This window comes from Polypterus senegalus, chromosome 3 (genome assembly GCF_016835505.1).
Source record: "Polypterus senegalus isolate Bchr_013 chromosome 3, ASM1683550v1, whole genome shotgun sequence".
NCBI lineage: Eukaryota > Metazoa > Chordata > Cladistia > Polypteriformes > Polypteridae > Polypterus > Polypterus senegalus.
The window spans coordinates 246,843,971-246,865,260 of NC_053156.1; the positions used below are offsets into that span (position 1 = coordinate 246,843,971).

General features: G+C 38.2%; 1 long non-coding RNA gene across 4 annotated transcripts in view; it reads left to right on the forward strand.

Annotated features, from left to right (window-relative positions):
• Positions 1-13: 13 nt before the first annotated feature.
• LOC120526038 overlaps positions 14-21,290 on the forward strand; it is a 159,868-nt gene continuing 138,591 nt past the window's right edge. For all 4 annotated transcript variants that reach the window (XR_005633065.1, XR_005633066.1, XR_005633068.1 and 1 more), the window contains exons 1-3: positions 14-4,027; positions 7,378-7,560; positions 7,744-10,463. This is a non-coding gene — a long non-coding RNA (uncharacterized LOC120526038). The remainder of the gene's footprint in view (positions 4,028-7,377; positions 7,561-7,743; positions 10,464-21,290) is intronic.

Consider the following 21,290-nt stretch of genomic DNA (forward strand, 5'->3'; position numbering starts at 1 on the left):
TTTGGCTGAAATAACTTATTGCTAGTGTCTCAGAGGATGTGCAGCATTGCTAGTAATGGCTATCAGTTTTGTCTTCTTCCTCTTCTTTGCTACTACCACCAGTGGGACTGGAATGCATCCTATAATTGAGCTTGCCTTGTTAGTTAGCTTGTTTATTTGGTGGGCCTCTCTTGAAGTGATTTTAGCGGTCCAGCACACTACAGTGGCTATCACAGAGTCATAGAACATATAAAGGATGTCACAACCCACTTTTAAAAGAGGCTGTCTCCTGTTAAAAAACCAAAACCAAAAAACACAGTACTTGTAACAATGCATCACCTTCACATCCACTCCAGAATAGTGAATAGGCTGTTTGGTGTAGCACAAATTAATAAATAGTTCCTTGGTTTTGCACCTAACTCCTATACTCTGTCTCATCCACCTTGTCAGCACACTTCATTAAGTTTATTGGGCACTTCACATATCCACTCTTAATATTCTGTTCCCAAAGGAGGCGGTGCAGTATCAACATCTGATATAAATGGCAATAATTGCCAGCGTCACTGCAGAACATGGTGAAGTGTATGGGAAAGAACTGGAGATCACAAAGACTATCACCGCCATTTTTAAGCAATATGGAAAGCATTGGCTGCAGCTCTATCAAAAATACTGAGCCTAAATGACATGCCTTCAGAGTTGTATTAAATGCAACGGCTGATGCTATATTTTTGTAGTATTGTAATAGTGAGTTTTGAAATGTGCAGACAACTAATATTCTATGTATTGCATACTTTTTACTGTCAAAAGTTCCCTTTCTGATACTAAATGACAAAATTCAGCTGTTCTTTGGAGAAGTTCTACAAAACCTTCAATTTGGAATTTTTAGTGGGAAAGCAGCGTTTATCCAGGTTGAACTTTTATCTTTTTCCAGTTTCAGACAGTAAACATGGACTTGTATGAACTGCTCAACTAACTGGCTGAAATTCTGAACTGACTTTACTAGAATTGCTTAATTTGGTTAGGGTTTAACAATTTGACTTGGTTTTGTTAAATTTGATTAAGATTTAATAATTGATTGTCTTTCTATTTGATAAAAAGTTCAATTATTTTAATGGTGTATTTGTATATTATTTACTATGTATTTAAAGTATAGTTTACAATTAGCCACGTTACCGGTTGAAGATTCTGTAGGTAATAGAATAATTTCAAAAAATTTTAATTTGATTTCTCTTGTTTTATGTGTACCTTCAGCAACTTTTTTCTGTGTGATTGTATGTCTGAACCTCCCTTGACCAGTTCTCCTTCGCTTAAGTGCATTCCCATAAAGCCTGATTCTCATTTCAAGGGGTCCAGTTCAATTCCTGTCCGCTTTTGCACTTCCTGTCTTCAAAAGCAACTCTGTGTGCCTCATACGTGTTTACTCCTTCTCACGTGTCTCACAATCACAAAAGCCAAACTGACCAATCATATTGCTTGCATGGACTGGACAACCACACAGATCAGTGATTGTGTTTAATTATATAAGTAGATACAGATAACAAGGAGGAATGCCTCAGCACTCACAAAATGAGCATGCCTAGTAGACAGGAGAAATAAACAAAGACAATAACGTTGAGAGACGGTCTTCTGTTCCGTCTGTTCTAAGCTGCTTTGAGTATGCCTTTAGAGAGGCAATATAACTAAAAACATGCCAACGGGACAGAAATTAAGACCATTTAAAACTGCGGTAGCTGAAAGAGTCCAGTTAGTTTTCCATATTATTACAGTCCTTGACTGGGATTTGATCCCAGGCACCCTGAGATAAGCAGTATCATTATGATCTAGTGTATCACCCAGATCTAACAGAGCATTACTATATTACTTGTTTATTTTGGTCATACATCTCTTTTTCCAACCAAATATTTATTTCTTATCAAAAAAAATGCCCATTTTCTAGTTCACTGAACTTAATTTAGAACTTAATTTCCTTTATTTGGCTGACATCTTTATCAATGGTGACTTACAACATTTGAGAGGTAAAACTGGTTACATTTCTTTTGTGCTGTGACTTGCTTATAGTCACACAGTGTCATTAGGCAGATTTGAACACAAATTTCATTTGAAGTCCAAAGCTTTAACCACTACGCCACATGGACAGCTACTATATACATAGAGCTGTAGGAGGCCCGTAATGAACTATTAAACAGGAACAAGCCATAAATTCAAAACCACTTACACCTCAACAAACACAGCAGGGAAATTTCGAAATGGCAGGCAGCCTAACAGTAGGAGGAAACCCTAAAACAGACCTCAACATATATATTGCTCCCTGTGATGCAGCAGAGCCTGCAGTGAAAGATGTCTGTTAGCTCTGCTGGGAAATTATTGCAAAATGTGAGCAGTTTCATTGTGCCGATAACTTTATTTCTAACACCCTCTGATGGACATTTCAGCTGCACATGAACATTAGACATAACCTAAATGAACTGCAAACCACTAAACTTTTGTGTCTGTCTGGCCTGATGGAGTTTTCATCTCTTAGATCCACATGACTCCATAGAGCTTGTGACTTATTGTGGAAAGAATGCATGTGCTTAGTGTGCAGCACATTTCTCCTTCAATGCTGCTGTGGCCTATTAGCCTGTTTTATTTCAGCTGACAGCAGCTACTTAAAAAATTGGAACTGGCCTGACAATGTCATTTGGTGCAATTCGTTAACTATTAAGTCATGCAGGAGATGTAAAGGCAGCTGAAAAGGCTGTTCCACTGGCAGGCCGTCCCGCCTCTTAGGGAGATATTTGGTGTTGATTGTTCATTATTTGTATGTAAGGTGTCTCCATTTAGACTCTGATCGACCTGTGTCAATCTACAATGAGAGGTAATGGGAGACTGAAATGTTTGAACATGCATTCCCTGCAAAGTCCTTAAAATTAATGCATGTAGTTTAAAAAGTAAGTAAGAATAAACACCTCAGTGTGAAAATGCTGATCAAGGACAGCCCTAGAATCAGCATGTGTGGAATATGGTAATATTTCAAGGACGACGATATTGAATGGGTTCAAAAAGCAGCAACACACCTGAGTTCAGTGAAGATTAGTTATTGGGATAAAGCTGTTTAATCCAGTCCAAAGTTGTGGGTGTTATGTTACAGCCTGGGTTTATTGTGATAATTCATGCACACCATCTCACTTGCACCAATCATATTGTTGGGTATCTTGCACTTCATAAGTGAGGATAAACCAGGGTGAGAGAGACACACACAAAAATAATTGATGGTAAAAAAAGTAGTTCTTAATTAAAGCCAGGTGATAGCAAAAATATCAAAGGTATTCAAAATTGAAGTTCATTAAAAATCAATCCGAAACCATTTTTCCAGGTGAATAAGTCAAAATTATAAAAACAAGAAAAATCAAAATCAGAAAAAACACAACAGTCACTCTAATCCTTTACTTTCATTCCTCAACAAGCTGTTTGAGAAACCAAAGCGTTTTCAAAAGAAAAACTAAACAATGAAAAATAAAGCCATATCCAGTTCACCCAATTAACTCCATTCTAACCTCTAAGGATAGTAAAGAGTCCCTGGCACTCTCTCTTTTTCCCTTTCAATTGCTCAGAAGTACTTTGATACACACTCCAATGACAACAGACCCAAAAGCAAAAAGATAACCACTAATGGCTGATTTCCTGCTGCAGGATTTTGTCCTCCAATTATCTTCTATGAATTCATTCCAGTTACACTACATACTTCAATCAGGAAAGATCTCTACATACTCACAACTATCACCTATGAGTGAGGGTATTTTCCTGGACACCCAAACTTAAGTTTCACTCCATTAAGTATATCTTTTTTTTTTCTACTATGTGCTTCTCAAACACTCACTCAAATGGCTTTTCATAACTTTTCCTTTTCCTTTGCAGCATTGTTCCTTGAGCCGGTATGCCTCTTCGTTTCCGTAAGCACGAATGGGTCGTGTTGCACTCTGTGGACACCGCTTGCTTTAGATAGGCACAGCTGCCCAGCCGTTTCCTTCACTGGAGCACCCACCTGTACAGCCATCAAATGTCTAAGGTATGGAAAGAAAAAGGTCTTTAGTTGCTTAAGTATTATGTACTTTTTATTTATTTTTTTAATTTTTATGTATGGTATCTTTACATTCTTTGTATATTTTGGGTGAAACCACAAAGCGGTGGGGCCACCCTGATTTCCCTGCTAACGGTCCACACTCGGCCTTTATATTTGTGTCTGAGTCCTTTAGTGGTTCATTGACATTTGAAGAATGCCGTTTATTAAGCCTTGTGTTGACTTTAATGGTTTTTGAATTACTTTTGCTTTGTCCTTGGATTCTGAATATTGGGTAATGGACTGGACTTGTCAGCCTTGGGCTGTCTTTTTAATCAAACCTTTTTTGCTTCCTTTTCACATATTCCCATTTTTATTCTTTTTGTTAAAATTCAAATAAATTTCTTCATTTATAAAGATTCTGCATTGGACTTGTCTCTCAAGCCAGAGGCTGTATGATTCCTCTCCCTAGTAGGGCATTTTATATATTTTGTTGATTTTGGGACATTTTATAGTATATCGTCATCTATTAAAGACAGGGCCACTTTTTATTTTTATGCAGGTTGAAGGCTCCTTGTGGAGTTTGGGGTTAGCCTGCCTGGGGTAAGGCCTGGTTTGTGGGTCTTTTCACCATCTTGTGCACAACAGTGGGAGCTATAACTTTTCCTAGCAGCAACAAGTACAAGGTGGGAGCAAGACCTGGACAGGGGACTAGACTTTATAACAGAAGGGGTGAGTGTGACAAGGCAGAGTAAGAGAACAAGAGCCTGCTGATACATAAAAGATACCTTCACAGTTAGAAGCCTGTTTGGACACTGGAGCTGAGGAGGAGTTCTTATTTAGTGCCGCTGATTAAAAGAGTTGTTCTGTAATCCAGATACTTAGAGCTTGAGTCTTACAGCAGAGAGTCTGGCATCAGAAGTGTTACTAGAGAGTCTGGTTCACCAGAAACAGTGCTGAAAGGCCCACTCATGTATACTCTCACACATTGTTATGCCAGTCATGAAAACACAAAGTGGCTTGGCTGATCTGCAGAAGAGATTATTACTTCTGTTCTTTTACTCCTGTTTTTTCTTGGTAGAGTTCTATATGACTCTGCTTTCCCAGTTTGTATTCTTTAATGTGTATTCTTTGACAGAATGTCTCAAATCCCATTGGCTTACCTCTGTTGATAAGGTATTTTACTTTATGACTTCTCCCTGCCTTTCCTTCTACATTTATATCCTTAGGCAATTACATAGAGTAAAAGATAAGCAGGGGTTAAGTTACAACTTTAAATAATGTATTATTGATAATATTCATAAAATAATAACAATAAACAAAGGACATGTGAATATCGGCAACCATATAACCTGATAAATGGTGATGTGTAGTTTCAGACGGCACACAGACTTAAAATGTTTCTAGTTAAGTCATCATTTTTAGTCAGCTTTCCTCAGAACTGGCTCAGTATGGCTGGTGAGTTGTGCTTTTCAGTCCATGGTTTGCGAGATGCTGTGAGAGAGATATGGAGGGGTGAAGCAACCGAATGTATACATTCTCTGTTTAAATTCTACAGCCAATAGGGCATTGAGGTACAGAATTGATTCTTATTCAAACGCAAACAGCCAACTTTAGACCAACAGAATTCTGGTGCAACACATCCCCCAGTTACTGGCTTATTTTTACATCTGCCCCCAAAAAGCATTTGTTGAGTGAAGCTTGCCAGCTAGGTAGTTTGGCTTTCCAGTGCGGGTTGATAGTGCAGAGAATCACTTGCCAAACTGGTTTTAGGCTCTTCTCCCAACCCTGTCTTAAAATTCATTTCCTGACTCCGTCCTAAAGACTCTTGGATTTGATATGAAAGCATATCAATGAAATAAAACACAAATACTTCTTTTGCTCTGTCTGACTTACAAATAAAGAGGTACAGAGTATTTATCATTTTACATGCACAATTTCACACCACAACTCCCAAACAATCATCTCAGATGGTCTGCTGGCAAAGGGTTATACAGAACAACTGGTAAGATGTTAAGAAATTCAGTCTAGGAGATACCTGTTTGTTTAAGGAATGAGGTCAAAAACACAAAAAAAAGTCTTTTCCAGTGAATGTAATTTGTTCTGAAACACAGAGAGTTGACTTGTAATCCTAGTAAGTCAGGGACTGCAAGAATTGTCATTCCCCAAAATTGTAAAATCTCATAAACTAACATATTTTAACTAGCCAAGATGGATTTTCCAATTTTTAATACACTGAACCATTTTAGAAATGCCGTTTAAGCTGACCAGCATGCTTTGGAGGATGTGGAAGGAATAGCAGAATACCTGGGAAAAAACTCACACAGGCACAGAGAGAATATAAAAATTCCACAAGGACAATGACCAGCTATGGAATTTGAGCCAAGGATCCTGGATCTGTGAGACACCAGTGCTAACCTCTTTGCCACTCCGCATTTACTGAAGGAGCGCCAAGAGCAATAGGATGTAGTGGAGAAAAGTCAAATTCAGGTCAGGAAAGCAAACAGGCCTTTTCATGCAGATGGATGTCAGTCTTTGGCACTTGCTGTTTGGTGAGAGCCGAAACCCTATGGGAGGTTTAAAATGAAGCTGCACTTGTGGCACCTTTATAACCAAGTAGGCATGTAATTTTGGTCAAGTCTGAATAATGCTCTGTGATGGCTACATAGCAGTTATCTGTGGCAATGTTCCCACAACTGTGGAGGACTAATGCATACCTTCGTATGAGTGAAACATGAAAATAGTGACTACGGAGACTTGAAATCGCTCTCCAGAGCCGCATACTGCTTAAAACGTCAACTCAGCATTGCAGTATGGATGGGTGAAAATGGAAAGTTTTAAAAAAAGACAGGTCTTAATTGGCAAGTGAATTACATGGCAATTTTATCCAAATATTCAAATTAGATAAACTGTACACCATCTCAATCCAAAGCGCTGAAGAGTGTAAAGCTTGAGTGGACCTGAAAGATGGTCGCATGCACCTTGGTGGTGTCTCAGTGTTTTGTGAATCATTTCCAGGTTTCCTTCCAACTGTATTTGATTTACTGCAGATCTGTCTAATGTAATGGGTAGCATGCATGGGGGTGTCCCGGCCGGAATGGAACAAAGATATTTACCCGGCCCAAAGGCCAGTGCAATTGAAGGACCTGGGAGAGAACTGTTAATGACTTAATTCTTCCCCAATATGTTAGATGGCAGCATGACTGGACTTTTCTACCCATTTGGACACCTGCAGGGTATGCTGGGAACTGTAGTTAGCTCTGTTGGTTTCTAAGGGTACAGTCGGGAGGTGCTGTGGGGATTTGCAATCAATAATTTGTAATTTGTACTTTTGCATGACCTGCAAATGCCTTCAACAGACAAGTCTTAGCGCTGGAACGCACTCCCAGGTCTTAAATAAAAGGAGTTACTGTGAATCACCCATTCGAGTTGGAGTCTGGATTGGAGGATGGACAAAGCTTGCCTGGAAGGAATGGAGGATGAAAGTATACAAAGAGAATTGCATTGTGCTTGTGCAAACACTGAAAAGAAGCATGTTAAAGGTATTTGGGATGTAATTAACCTTGTGGTGTGTGTGGTTATGTTTGGGGTTTGGTACTCTGTGGTGCCCCTACAGGCCTGTCTGTCTATCTGTCCATCTATCTAACTATAAGAGTTCTTTAATAACATTAATGCAGATCCACAACTTTACATTAAGTACTAAATTCTATCATTAATTCTTTCAGGGTGGATGTTGACTTTTGTCAAAATTCATTGATAGAGGATGGTAATCAGCCATAAAACTTGCTGCTTTGTTTTAGTTCGGCTCTCTTTGCTAGACGGAAGTCAACTTCATTGATTTGACCTCAATTACCTGCACATGCATGAGTAGTGAAGAGCAAACGACCACTAAAATGGCATTGACGTCTGGCGGGAGACCAAAGCGAATGCACAAAGCAAAATATTCGGTGGAGGACATTTTGCGTATTATTGCCGACTCGGACTCTGACTTGTCAGACTTCGATTTTGAGGCAAGTGATCTGAAGATGGAGATCGAAAATGAAAGTGAGGAACCGGCTTCAGCTGATCGGTCATTCCCCAGCTGATAGCAGTGCTGAACACGCTTGTGTAGCTGTTGCGCCTACAGCAACGTTCGTCTGGGAGGATCACCACTTACGATGACAAGAGGTACAAACCAGATTGTGTCACACACTGCCATACAAAGGCAGTCAGGCAGCCACCCACCACGCATTCCTACCAGCCATCGAGCAGCCCCCTACACAGCCACCAGAGACCCTGAATAGGCACCGACAGCAGCCACAGCAATATATGAAACCTTTGCTTTGTGTGCTTTTCAGAAAAGTGGGTTGCCTGCAAAAAATATTCAGCCCTCAAAGAGTTAAAGCAGTCTGCATTTTTATAGCTTAAACATCGTCCCCCCCACTCTTGCCTTTCCATCAATCAATGTCAACCTACTTCATACCAACAAGAGTTAGGTCGTGTGTGATGACCCTTAGTAAGCAAATATTTATCATTTTTTTGCTTACAGAGATAATTAATTGTCTTATCAGTAACTGCCTGTCCTTCACAAACCTCTACTGACTCCCTGTGAAAATATTTTATATGTATGATGTACTTAATAAGTACCTATAAAGATAACAGATTTGAATACAACTTAAATAGTTTCATACATGTTATTTTCTTTAACATACATGAAGCCCAATTCATTACTTATTGTTAAATAACAGCATACAGTGTGTTTTGCTAGTGATAGGATTTAAAAGTTCACAGTGCAGAAAATAATCCCTGAAGAGGCACATACACATTGAGCATATATTCTTCCACACCCCAACCTGGAGTAAACGATTGCAAAAAATTAGTCAATAGTTTCATTATATTTACAAGTTGAGTATGTAATAATAATACAGGATTTTTGGTTTGAAAAATGTTGTTTAATATAAATACAGTAAGACTGGCTGATTATTGTTCACCTCTCAGACCACTTTCCAATACTCATACGTTTTGTAATTGTGTATGGAAAACATTCAGTACAACAACTTTTAGAATATAAATTTAAATAGTGTACAGCGGGTGACATAACATAATTAGCAAAATCCTCATTTGAAATTTGCAAATATTGCAGTCTTCTTTGAAAGGTGATGATTGTCTAGCAGATCTTGTGTTTCCTCTTTCTGTTTTGAGGGTCTCTGCATAAGGTCCATTTGCTGAAACCTGCATGTCTCCATTTTTTTTAAGCCTTTGGTCCATACAGGTTTATCTCAAGCTCACTGCTTTCCTCCTTTAATTGCCTTGCTGTGTAGGTACCCTGATGGAGTAGGCACAGCTGGTATGCTAAGCTGCTTCACGCACACTGTAATGTTCAACTCATCATTTGTTAATATGGAGACATAAATGAGACATTATTTTGTTTGAAATTATTAGAAGTGGGTTCATGTAATGTGTGAGTGGGTGCCATTATGACAGGGTGGTGGCAGGTAACAGGCTGACACCAGAAGACAGACCCAGTTACCATGTGTAGTCTGTTGATAGAAGGGACGGCAATAACAATAATGTTGACATAAATCTGCCAAGGGACAGTATGACCTCCAATTTTGTTTTGGTACCCTACCAGGACAGCAGACAGGGGATTAAGCTTTTCATGTTTCCACAGAACTCCAACTGGATGGAGAGGTAGTTAGCCAAGAAGACATTGCCGAGCTGTTTGACGCAAAGGTGGTTATGAAAGTCCAGAAAGTAACTGACAGTATTGTGTCGGTACAAAGTTATCGAATGGGACGTATGCGTCCTGTTTCTTGTTATGTGAAACAGGTCAGGTTTGGAAAGCGAAGAGTGCCTGATTCTTTAAAGAAGCGTTGGGGTTCAGGGATGCTGGGGCACTTGGGGCTACCAGAGAAAACACGGGATGGGGTAGGGTGGAGGTTGCTGATGTTTCCTGATACCTAAAAATAGCAATTTTCGGACTACTGAAAATGTGGCACCGGTATTACTTTTGGGTTATTGAGCTGTCACCTCTGGCCTTTGTGTTTCAGGAATTTGATTAGGATGTGGGGAGGTGTTCTGGACATATCCAACTGGGAGGAGATCTCAGGGCAGACACAAGACACACTGGAGAAATGACATCTCCTGGCTGGCCTGGGAATGCTTCAGTATACCCCCAGAGGTGTTGGAGAAGGTGGTGGTGGGGAAAAGGGACATATGGAAATCTTTGCTTATGAATGGTACAAAATGGTAAATGAATGGTAAAAAAATTGATGGTTAAATAATGGGTATGAGTGCAGCACTTATTAAGTAAACAGTGATGTGCTGAATTTTGATTGATACTCCTTGCTGCCTATAGTCATTTCAACAAATCTTGGACTGTGTCTTCATTTTCAGAAATTTCCAGTATGCGGATGCCAGCCAATCCAGACTTTCTCCATCTCCGGGCTGGTGACCATCAAATGAGGTTAGAAAAACAAGTGCCACATGCCAGACTCGTGCAGAAATGCTCTTATTTTTTAAATGATGCAAACTAAGGTAAAAAAAGGTGAAGTGTCCTATGCAGAGGTGGATGGACAGAACATCATACTTGAGCAGTAAATAACTTTCTGTTGCTTGTATTTTTCGAATGAGGACTGAAGGCTGGTTGCAAATATTTCTTCTTTTTATTATGTCAGAATGTCTGTTGGAAGCAGTTGTGTGATGCTTTTCTTTTTGCATGGAGGCATAGGTGATTAACTTTAGAACCATATTTTAAACGTCAGTTCATTAAAGCCTTTGTTTGTTTGAAAAATTGAAATCTGAGAGTTAAGCCTTTTTATGATCAGTTGTTTAAGTTGAAAACAAGTCAATATTTCAAAATGTATAACAATGAAATACAACCACATAGTGCCCCTCATACCTCTGTCCTTAATATGACCAGGACCCATGGCTATGCCAACCAACCACACCACTATACATTATGCAGGGATACAGAACAGTGAGCTACACACACAGTAGTGTGGTGGATAGCAGCACCTTGGACAGCTTCAGACTTCACAGGGTTTCGTCTACCCCTTATCTGTTTTAGCCTATTAGTAGTCCACCATTGGCTGTTTTCATGTGTATTTTGACAGGATTTAGCGTTTTTCTTTCTGCAGAATACTAGAATCCCTTTTTCAGTTTGGTGGCTTCTGACATGCATGCTGATAGAAACCTACATATAAGCAGCAGGCACCAAGAGTTTCAGTTATCTAAGGGGAGAAATAAATGAATGTCAGCAAGATTGTAGGGAGTAAAAGAGATAATTATGTACTGATTATAGCAACCAAAATGCTCCTTAATTCCTGGTTTACAGCATCATAAATCTGTCATACTAAAGCCCTCTAATTCATCTCCCTTTATGCTCTAAACTCACATCTGCATATAAAAATCAGATTTTTTTGCACTTCAAAAATCAAATGTAATCAAGCTGGACACAAATGTAAAATATGTTTCATGTCTTTGGCTCCTTGTCATTTTTATTCCCCACGAGACTTGTTTAAGTCAAGCAAAATGTTTACATAATGAATTTTAAGTTATTTGATGTGATCTGAGGGTAAAAGACTGTAGAAGCCTAACAAGAAGTCATTAGCTTATTACTTAATTAAACTAATAGGTTAATTAACGACTAGAATGAGAAATTAGTTTTACAAAGAAAGAACCTCAACTGCAAACAAAAGAGCATTAATACATAAAATGTACGTAAATGGTAAAAAAAAACAAACCAAGGAGGCTTCTCAGATAATCGTGTTAGAGTTCAAGGAATAATGGGGAAGAGCACACATCTTCCAAAAAAAAAAAAAAGCTCTCAAAGTAAACTATGAGATAACAGGTTCATTATTTTTTCCTCTTGTGTTTATTGATATTAGTATCTAATTAAGCTCCTAAAGGTCAAATGGAAGCTTCTCTCTTTTGTGGAGTTTTCTGCAGGCCTCACCTCATCTGCTATGTTTGTGACTCCAAAACATAGCAACTGCATCGGGTAACTTACAGAATGGGAGCTGAAAACAAATGAAGTGGAATCAGCACCTCAGCAGTTAAACTGAGACAAGATAGGTTCTTTAAAAGTGCTGAAAAACAGTAGATCTGCAGGGGTAAGAGAGAGCTTGCCAGCCTTAGCTCTACATTAAGAAGCACAAGTAGAAAGCAATTCAGCAGTTTTTACAAATTAAAAGGTGAACAATTACAAATTAATAAAAAAAATAAATAAACAACATTAAACTTCAGTGGATACTGATAGCAAGAAAAATTGCCTTGAAATTGAAAAATAATTCTGAGATGGACCCCAACACTTTCTCCCATCTCAATAATTGGGGTCTTCACATTTAATCTTGCATTGCACCCTCAGTTGGGTTCCAGTGATACAGAATTTGGCCTGTTTGAAGAGAATTTGAAATGGTAGCTGAAGATCAATAATCAAAAGAGTAAAAAAGGGGAGGCAAACCAGAGATAAGCAAATCAAGCAAGGAGTTTAAGTAGAAGAAAAAAAAGAGACACATAATATACTACAAAAGATGAAAGCAAAGTTGGATGGTGGCTAAGGCCACCTTCCTCCACTCTATATACATGAAGCAGAGTTATCATAGGATTGGGGCTCCATGTGCTACCCTATTCAATGCAAGAAACACCAAGTCTAGAAAGTTGTGCAGATTAGGACACTACATGTGTGTCTTGCTCTGGTGCTTATGTTCGAGATACTGTATTAGGTTTTGTTTTTCAGCATTTAAGTTTTTTTTTTTTTTTGCTTTTTTGTTTTACACATTTTATTACTTTTGTTTTTACTCATCAGACAACATTTTTGAAAGATTCCACAATGACACTGTTTAGCAAGTCTCACGATGATGTGACAATTGAAGGCTTCAAGCATTCTTGAAAAATTAAAGCAAGAATCAAATAACTTGTTGCCTGTTCTTTTAACCTGCAATGAGTTTAAACAAATGGGTATTTAGTATATATAGAGTACCAGACCTGTCTGAAACATAACAACATGAATCAGGTTACTTATTGTGGGAGAAAAAGGATGTATTTGGGACTGGAATCAAACCATAGACTCAGGAGCTGTGAGGCAGAAGCACTGTCCACTGCACAACACTCCCATCAAATTAGTACTTCCCAGTTTAAAATATAATACTGATGAGATTTTCTGTACTGTTATTAAATTTTGTAACTACAGTGCAAGACCAGGGGCCTCATGTATAAGCGGTGCATACGCACAGAAATGTTGCGTAAGAATGTTTCCACGTTCAAATCGCGATGTATAAAACTTACACTTGGCGTAAAGCCACACACTTTTCCACAGTACCTCATACCCTGTCTTACGGATGTTCTCCGCTCGGTTTTGCAGACTGGCGGCACCCAGCGTCAAAGCAGTGCTACTGTTCCTGTGTGGTTACCCTTTATTTCTTAGAACCACATTTCTGACGCGGCTTTATAAATACACTGAAACTAACCGCATATTGTTTATTAGTATAATGCATCTGATTGTAGATTACCTGTAACAATATAATGGCCCAGGGAATAGCCATAGTATTCCAAATACCATAACTGCTTTAGCGTTGTTACTCTCACTGCACCATCTTCTTCTTCTTTTTCTTCTTTCAGCTGCTCCCTTTAAGAGTTGCCACAGCGGATCATCTTTTTCCATATTACTCTCACTGCACCATTCAGAGTATTTATATCACTGTATCTGAGTGGGGAATCACAGGAGCAGCTGATCGGAAAGAGAATTATCGGGATACAGCATCAAGCACACGCTGCCAAAGCCACGGCAAAACGTTTCAAAGCCTTTCCTGTATGGACCTTGTGGTTCAGAAACAGTTTCATCCCAAGAACTATAAACACACTCAATCAATTGCTCCTTGTAGAACAGTTTGTACTTATAACTACAATTACCCCAGTGTAAACTTGCACTACAGTTATAATATTACACAACCTACACCACTTTATAAAGCGCGTATTTACATATGATGACGATATCATTTTTAAGATGAAATGCAGCAAAATATGTTGATTATATTATACAGATAAAACTTTAACTTCATTTAAATAATCTGTATTGTTAATAATTAAACATGTGAGGACACGGTGCCGCAGCGCTAGCAAGTTCACGTATTGTTCCTGCCAAGAGCGCTGTATATTTGCTGAGGCTGGCGCGACACTAGAAGGATAGATGAATAGAATAATTAAACACATACTATGAAGATATTTCAGTGTTCCTTAAAAGTTTTGAAGAATCGTCGTTGTAAGCTTACAGATAGCTTAACATCTATTACAGAGCTGATTATGTGGTGATTGGGTATTTGGGGAAAGAAAAGTAAGGACAGGAATTGCAGGTTAGTACGTTTGAAAAAGACAGTACTGCTACAATAAATTATTTCACTGAAGGTCATGCATGGCGAGCAGCATCTTGTGTGAGACACGAACAATCACTGCGCCATCGTGTTCCCATGTTTAATAACATGCTTTCATTCCAATCATCATGATAATGATATCAAGTATACTTCTCAGTATTTTAATTATTCAGAGAGCTGTAATATCACAAATGTAATGGATTATGTGTCCTGACGGCGAAAAAGAAAGAATGGACGGACGTAGTGATTCACACACACAGAGCAGATTGAAGATCAAATACAAAACAAAGCATTTAACGTGCTACTTTAGTTATGATGGGATTTGAGAAACTAGTAAATTAAATGAATTTAAGATGAAGTTTATGATGCTCTACTTTAATGACAAAATAAACTACGTGATTAAAGTGGAAATTTCGAGATTAAAGTTGACATTTCGTGCTTTTTTCCCCACTGTGTGCCTATTTTTGTTTTCCTCTGTACCCTAATAAGCTTTCATATGGTACTCAGACAGTGGTCTATGACTCCCCTTTTCACGGTAACTTTGATATGTGACTTCTTTTTTATTTTGGCACTGTGCAACTTTGTGAACTTGAGCTTTTGAGTTTCTCTGACATGCTATGTCACTCGATCAACTTCCTTTTGTTGTTTATTCCACTGTTTAAATCAACAAATAGTATGTTTTTCCTTTGCCTCCACTTGGTATTCACTGAAATTCTTATATTTTCCCCCATGCTTTTCCCATTGTCTTTTCACAGAACGCCGAGCTTAAGGACTATTTATATTGATTTGCATATTCAAAGAGGCGTAATTCTGGGAGGAGTTGGGCGGGACAGCACACGCGTGCACGATCGTTACTTTTCACGCTGACTGGGATTTATGGAGCGGAAAAACATAGAAGTTGGAGTACGCACAGATTCCTGCATCTGTTTTTTTCTGTGCGTAAGCACATTTCGGCTTTTGTGGTTACGTCATGTTATAGTGCGAATTCTACGCACGGCATTATGCATGAGGCCCCAGGTCTTTTAGCACTGATCATTACCAGATGGTGTTCGACACATGCAGCCCAACTTTACCTTTAGAGGCCGTCACAATCCCCTATGACCTGACCCTTTGGCTGTTGCTTGCCAGAAAAGGAAGCAATCTTACCGGAATGGAGGGCAATGAAGGAGGCTGTCACACTGAGCCGTTAATGTGAGCTGATACAAAGGTGTAGACCTGAATCTGTTGAAAAAAATTATTGAGATATCAGAAGGTAGCATGCATAATTAAAAAACACTTTATTAAAATCTGTAATCCAAATGTCTTGCTCTAAAAATGTGCAAAAAAATGAATACATAACAAAGGAATACGCAGGTAAGAATGCAAAATCACAGAAAAGAAAGCCATGAGCAAAACATCCAGAACACTAAACAATTGGGAGCTTTTTATTCAGACGAAAAATGAGTTGCTTAATGCAGCCAATGTGTTGGTCAGCAGGCGTGCTTTACTGTGGCAACTAGCAGACTTGGACAATGTAGACTTTGTAAAAGGAAAGGGAAAAAAGCACTTTATTACTGTGGATGGTTAAATTAGTGGTTGGAAACTATCATTTAAAGAGCAGGCAAGATAATTTCAGGTTATTACTATTTCCATGAGCTGTCTTGAACGCAATGTTAGTGCTCTGTTTTCCTTTGTTTTGTTTTCTCCCACAGTTTAAAGGGGGCATCTCAAAACTCAAGCTGAGTACTTTAGGCAGTGACTTGACATTTAGTTACACCCTTGGTTTTATCATTTACTTTTTTTTAAAATTAATTATATCTACTCTTTTGTACAATTTATGCATTTTTGGACTTATTTTGTACTCTAATGTGAATTCTGTTGTCAAGTAGTTTGTGGAAGGCCTTTTTTTAGCTACACTCATTAAATTTATTTAGCCTACATAAGGTTTATCAAAGTTTAAATACAAAAATAAAGTTTAAAAAAATAGTATTGATAATAATAATAATACATTTGTTTCATATATTGATTTAATTTTGAATGAAGTTGCTTAACAAACAGACTGAAATATGCTTACTACAGTAAACAGTAGTAACAGCAGTAGTAGGGTTGTCACACATACAGACTAAAATGAAATTCTTACTTCTAGGTTTAACTAACATGTAACAAGTCATCACTCTTCTGTGGCATGCTGAACTTCATTTTACTGAACAAAGAGCACAAATCAGCTTACCTAAGGTTCAGTTATGCTCCCAGTTTCTGAAACATTGTGGGGAAAAAAACTTGATTAAAACTAGTGGGATGAAGTAGAGGTTGATGTGATAACAAAGAAATAATAAGTCTGGTATTATTGATGCTTAAATCATTCCTGCTTATACACTCAAATAAATTATTTTACCCTGCTCTAGGCAAAGCATATTACTTAAAGCAGAAAATGAATAAGGGTCATCATGTAAACATAATAGAAAGCCATTCAGAGGGTATATGGTGCAAACTCTGCTATTGAACACACATGCACATGCACCTAAAGATATTTATATAAATGTTACCAGTGGGTAAATGTTGGACATAATTTTGAGGTGGAAAAAGAATAAATGTGTCTGTCACTAACACATACATGGAAGCTAATTCAGTGACAGCATGTTATTGTCATAAGACTCAGAGAACAGAGAAGAGATCATCTGACCAAAGCAATTTTAGAACTGTATTGGCTCATAAAACTGAATTGCCATGGGTAAAGTCTGTCACTGGAAAAGAGGAGAGGCTGCAGCTGGATGGCAACAGCACTACTGTTTGAAAAATGGGAGGTTAACTGTCCATCATACTGCTATTTAGACATTCATGACCAAGCCTGGAATATCTTTTAGGACAGGACAGGATAGGCCACATTTTAAATATATGGATATTTTTGAAGTAGAACCATCTTGTTCAGGCAAAATGCAAGAAGATAATTAAATCATTCTCAGACTTTTATTGACTATAGTAAAATCCATAAGAGTGAAGCACATGCAGCCCAATTTGAGGGTTACCAATAATTAGTACATCACTGTTATATTTTAGCCTAACTGCTTAATGCACCTATTTGATTCCCTAAGCATATATACACCTGTTTATTTAGCTTGACATAGAAATAAGCATAGCAACTGAAGTCAGAGAGAAGGCTAATTTTGGTGGTAAAGAAGGGAAGAGGAACTTCAAAGATACCGTACTTTCTAAAGCATGAGATATCAAATACTGAATTGTCATGGTTACTGGTTTAACCAGAAAGTTCCATAAGTTTGCTTTATTATCACGATTACTTAAGCCATCACCTGTCTGGTTTTGAATAGTTAAGAGATTTATTTGTAATTGGTCAATTATGTACCTCAATACTGTGAGTATAGTGATGGGGGTCTAATAATTCCAGAAATTTAGAAGTGATACCAAAATCTTCAAAATGAACATAAACATTGAGCTTTTGTAAAAGTAAAAGATCAGCAACATAAGCACAAATAATCAGCAGAGGATGAGAAGTTCTTAGGAAAAGTCAAAGGCCTTCCAAAGAGTTAAGATTGTTAACTAACTTAGGCTGATATTTTGTTTTGCACCTGTTGCGCATGTAATCGCCAAGTCAAGTGGATGGTCAGCCCAAATATAGCCAGACCACTTTAATTACAGCGCCAATATTCATGTGGACTTTGCTGTGTGCCGCTGTTAGGATCGTCAATGACTTAAATGTATTGTGGTGCCTTTTGGTGAATATTTACACATGATATTTGTGAAAATTAGTTTTAATGATGGTTCTGTTTAATCGTTCACATTTTAATGATGTCGTGCTGTGCTTACATCACATTTCAAATCCAAAGACAGAGTTTCCATGTAACATTTTCTGGTACATGGGGGGGTAATTAAAACACATCCACAAATGAAAACACATGATTCTACATAGTGCTTAAAGTGGAAACAAATAAATAGCAGTAACATAGCTTCTTAATCAGTCAGTGTCAGTGTTTGGACAGCGGAATTATATGTATTTTATATCAGACTGGGAGCCTGGGAAGCAAAGAGGTATGCTTAGAATGTGCTGATCTAAACGTATTATGAGGATATTTGTTTTGGCAGAGCAATGTTTTATTAGATGGGCATTCTGTTAAAACCAGGACATTTTGACATTCTTTAGTTTTTGGGACACACGGCCTGAAAATGAGACTGTCCTTGCCACCTGAATGGCCGTCCACCCTAGTAAATTATACTGGCAGTGAAATAATAAATCATTATAATCTACAGATAATGGAGCTGTAAGCTTGGTTTAATGTAAGGTAAACAGTACTAACTAAATACATGCCGCAAAGGTACGTCATATCTAGATAACTATTTGCTCTTCTTGCTTGCATTTTATACTTTTTTGGTTAGTGAGGTCATTTAACATACTGTAACTGTCTTAAACCATCGGGAGGAGGGAGTTGTATGCAGAGGTATCTACATGCACTGAGCTGGACTTGCCAATAGTGGGCTGCTGTCCTGTGCATGTGTGTGCCCAGCGCACACAGTCTGCTGGTTTTTAATTAACTTGTACTGGGAATCTGCTTGCCGTCACTAGCGTCTGTCAGAGGTGAAAAAGGAACATCTGCAAAATTTACAAGTTGGTGTAACTACTGTCAAGGTAAACTTGAAAGAGTAAATTAATTCATAGTTGAAGTTGCACACTAAGTTTCTTCATTTTAAGATAGATGTGTTTGCAAATTAGCCAGTGCTTTTCAATGGCTGATTTTTGAGATTTTGAAACTGTCTACAGCACAATCTGTTCAAGATATCTCAACAAAAATTGAGCTGTCTTAACAAGTTTCCTTGTAGAATAACTGGGCCACAATACAACAACACTGGTAAATAGGGGGTCGAGCTGTTTCATGTAACATGTAACATGTTTCTCTGTAATTATAAACTTCATTTCTAGACTGAATAATCTGAAAGGTACTTATAATATTTGTAACATTTTGATGCTTCTGAAATATACAATACAATACAATACAATACAGTTTATTTTTGTATAGCCCAAAATCACACAGGAAGTGCCGCAATGGGCTTTAACAGGCCCTGCCTTTTGACAGCCCCCCAGCCTTGACTCTCTGAGAAGACAAGGAAAAACTCCCAATAAAACCTTGTAGGAAAATGGAAGAAACCTCGGGAAAGGCAGTTCAAAGAGAGACCCCTTTCCAGGTAGGTTCGGCGTGCAGTAGGTGTCAAAAGTAGGGGGTCAATACAATACAATATACACAACAGAACAATTCCTTAAGACAGCATAATAAAAATTTTAGAATTACGGTTTAACAGTAGATGATATGACATAATTAGGTTTCGATATTTTTAGAGTCCTGGAGACCTCATCCATCTAGCTGCATCTCCATTTGGCCATGCCACGGCTGAAACATTGCTCCGATGAAAGGACCTCTCTTTCCCATGATTCCTGTGATCCTCCATCAGGGATGACTTTACCATAGGCAGGCAAACAACTTGGCAGGTGGGCCGTGGCACCAATGGCCACATTTGGGTACCGAGAAAAGAAACAGAATAGGTGAGGGTTAGTATTCAAATATAATTATCATGTTACTTATGTTATAGTGCTAATGACTAACAACAGAGATGCAGTATGTACAGTTAATCAGCAGCTCTAGTCAGGATATGCTAAACTGAAGTAGTGAGTCTTCAGCCGGGATTTAAAGGCTGAGACCGAGGGGCATCTCTTATGGAAGCAGGAAGACCATTCCACAGTTTAGGGGCCCTGTAACTAAAAGCTCGACCTCCCACTGTTATTTTATTAATCCTTGGAATCCTAAGCAGACCGGCATCTTGAGATCTTAATGTGCTCAGGTTTGTAAGTCATGATAAGTTCAGACAAGTAAGCGGACCTTGGCCATTTAATGCTTTATATGTTAAAAGGAGGATTTTGAAATCTGACCTAAACTTAACTGGGAGCCAGTGTAAAGATTTAAGAACTGGGGTTATGTGTTCATATTTTCTTGTTCTTGTAATAATTCTTGCAGCGCATTTTGGATTAACTGGAGGCTGTATAGAGAACAGTTTGAACAGCCAGTGAACACCGCATTGCAGTAGTCAATCCTACTAGAGATAAATGCATGAATTAATTTCTCACAATCCTGTTTATTTAGAAAGCCTTAATTTCCTAATATTTTTAAGATGGAAAAACATGTTTTGGACGACTTTGTAATATGCGCTTTAAATGACATGCTAGAGTCAAAGATAACTCCTAGATTGCGGGCTGATTCAGTAAAATTAATTGGGATTCCAACTGAGTTAAATGACGACAAAATATTGCTGTGATCAGCGTCATTCCCTCCAACAATTAACATCTCTGTTTTATCTGTATTTAAAGACAAGTAGTTCTCATTCATCCATTCCTTTAATTCACTAACACAACTAATTAAAGACAACATCGGAGAAACTTCATTTGATTTAAATGAAAGGTATAACTGGGTGTCATCTGCATACGAGTGAAAATTAACATTATGTTTCCTAATGAGAGATCCCAGTGGAAGCATGTAAAGTGAAAACAGTAAAGGTCCCAGTACTGAGCCCTGGGACACCATATTCAACTTCTGTGTATAATGATGGAGTACTGTCAGCACATTTCTGTACATACTGGAATCGATTTGATAAATAAGAACTAAACCAAGCGAGCACGGGCCTGTAAGCCCAACATCGCTTTCTAGCCTGTGCAGTAAAATAGAATGGTCAATGGTGTCAAATGCTGCACTTAAGTCCAACAACATAATTACAGTGGAATTTCCTTCATCAGAGGATATCAGAATGTCATTTACAACCCGTGTTAGTGCCGTTTCTGTACTATGACCAGTGCGAAAGCCAGACTGGAATTTCTCAAATAAATTGTAATGCGTAAGGTGTGACTGAAGCTGACTGGCGACTACTTTTCTAGTATTTTAGAGAGAAAT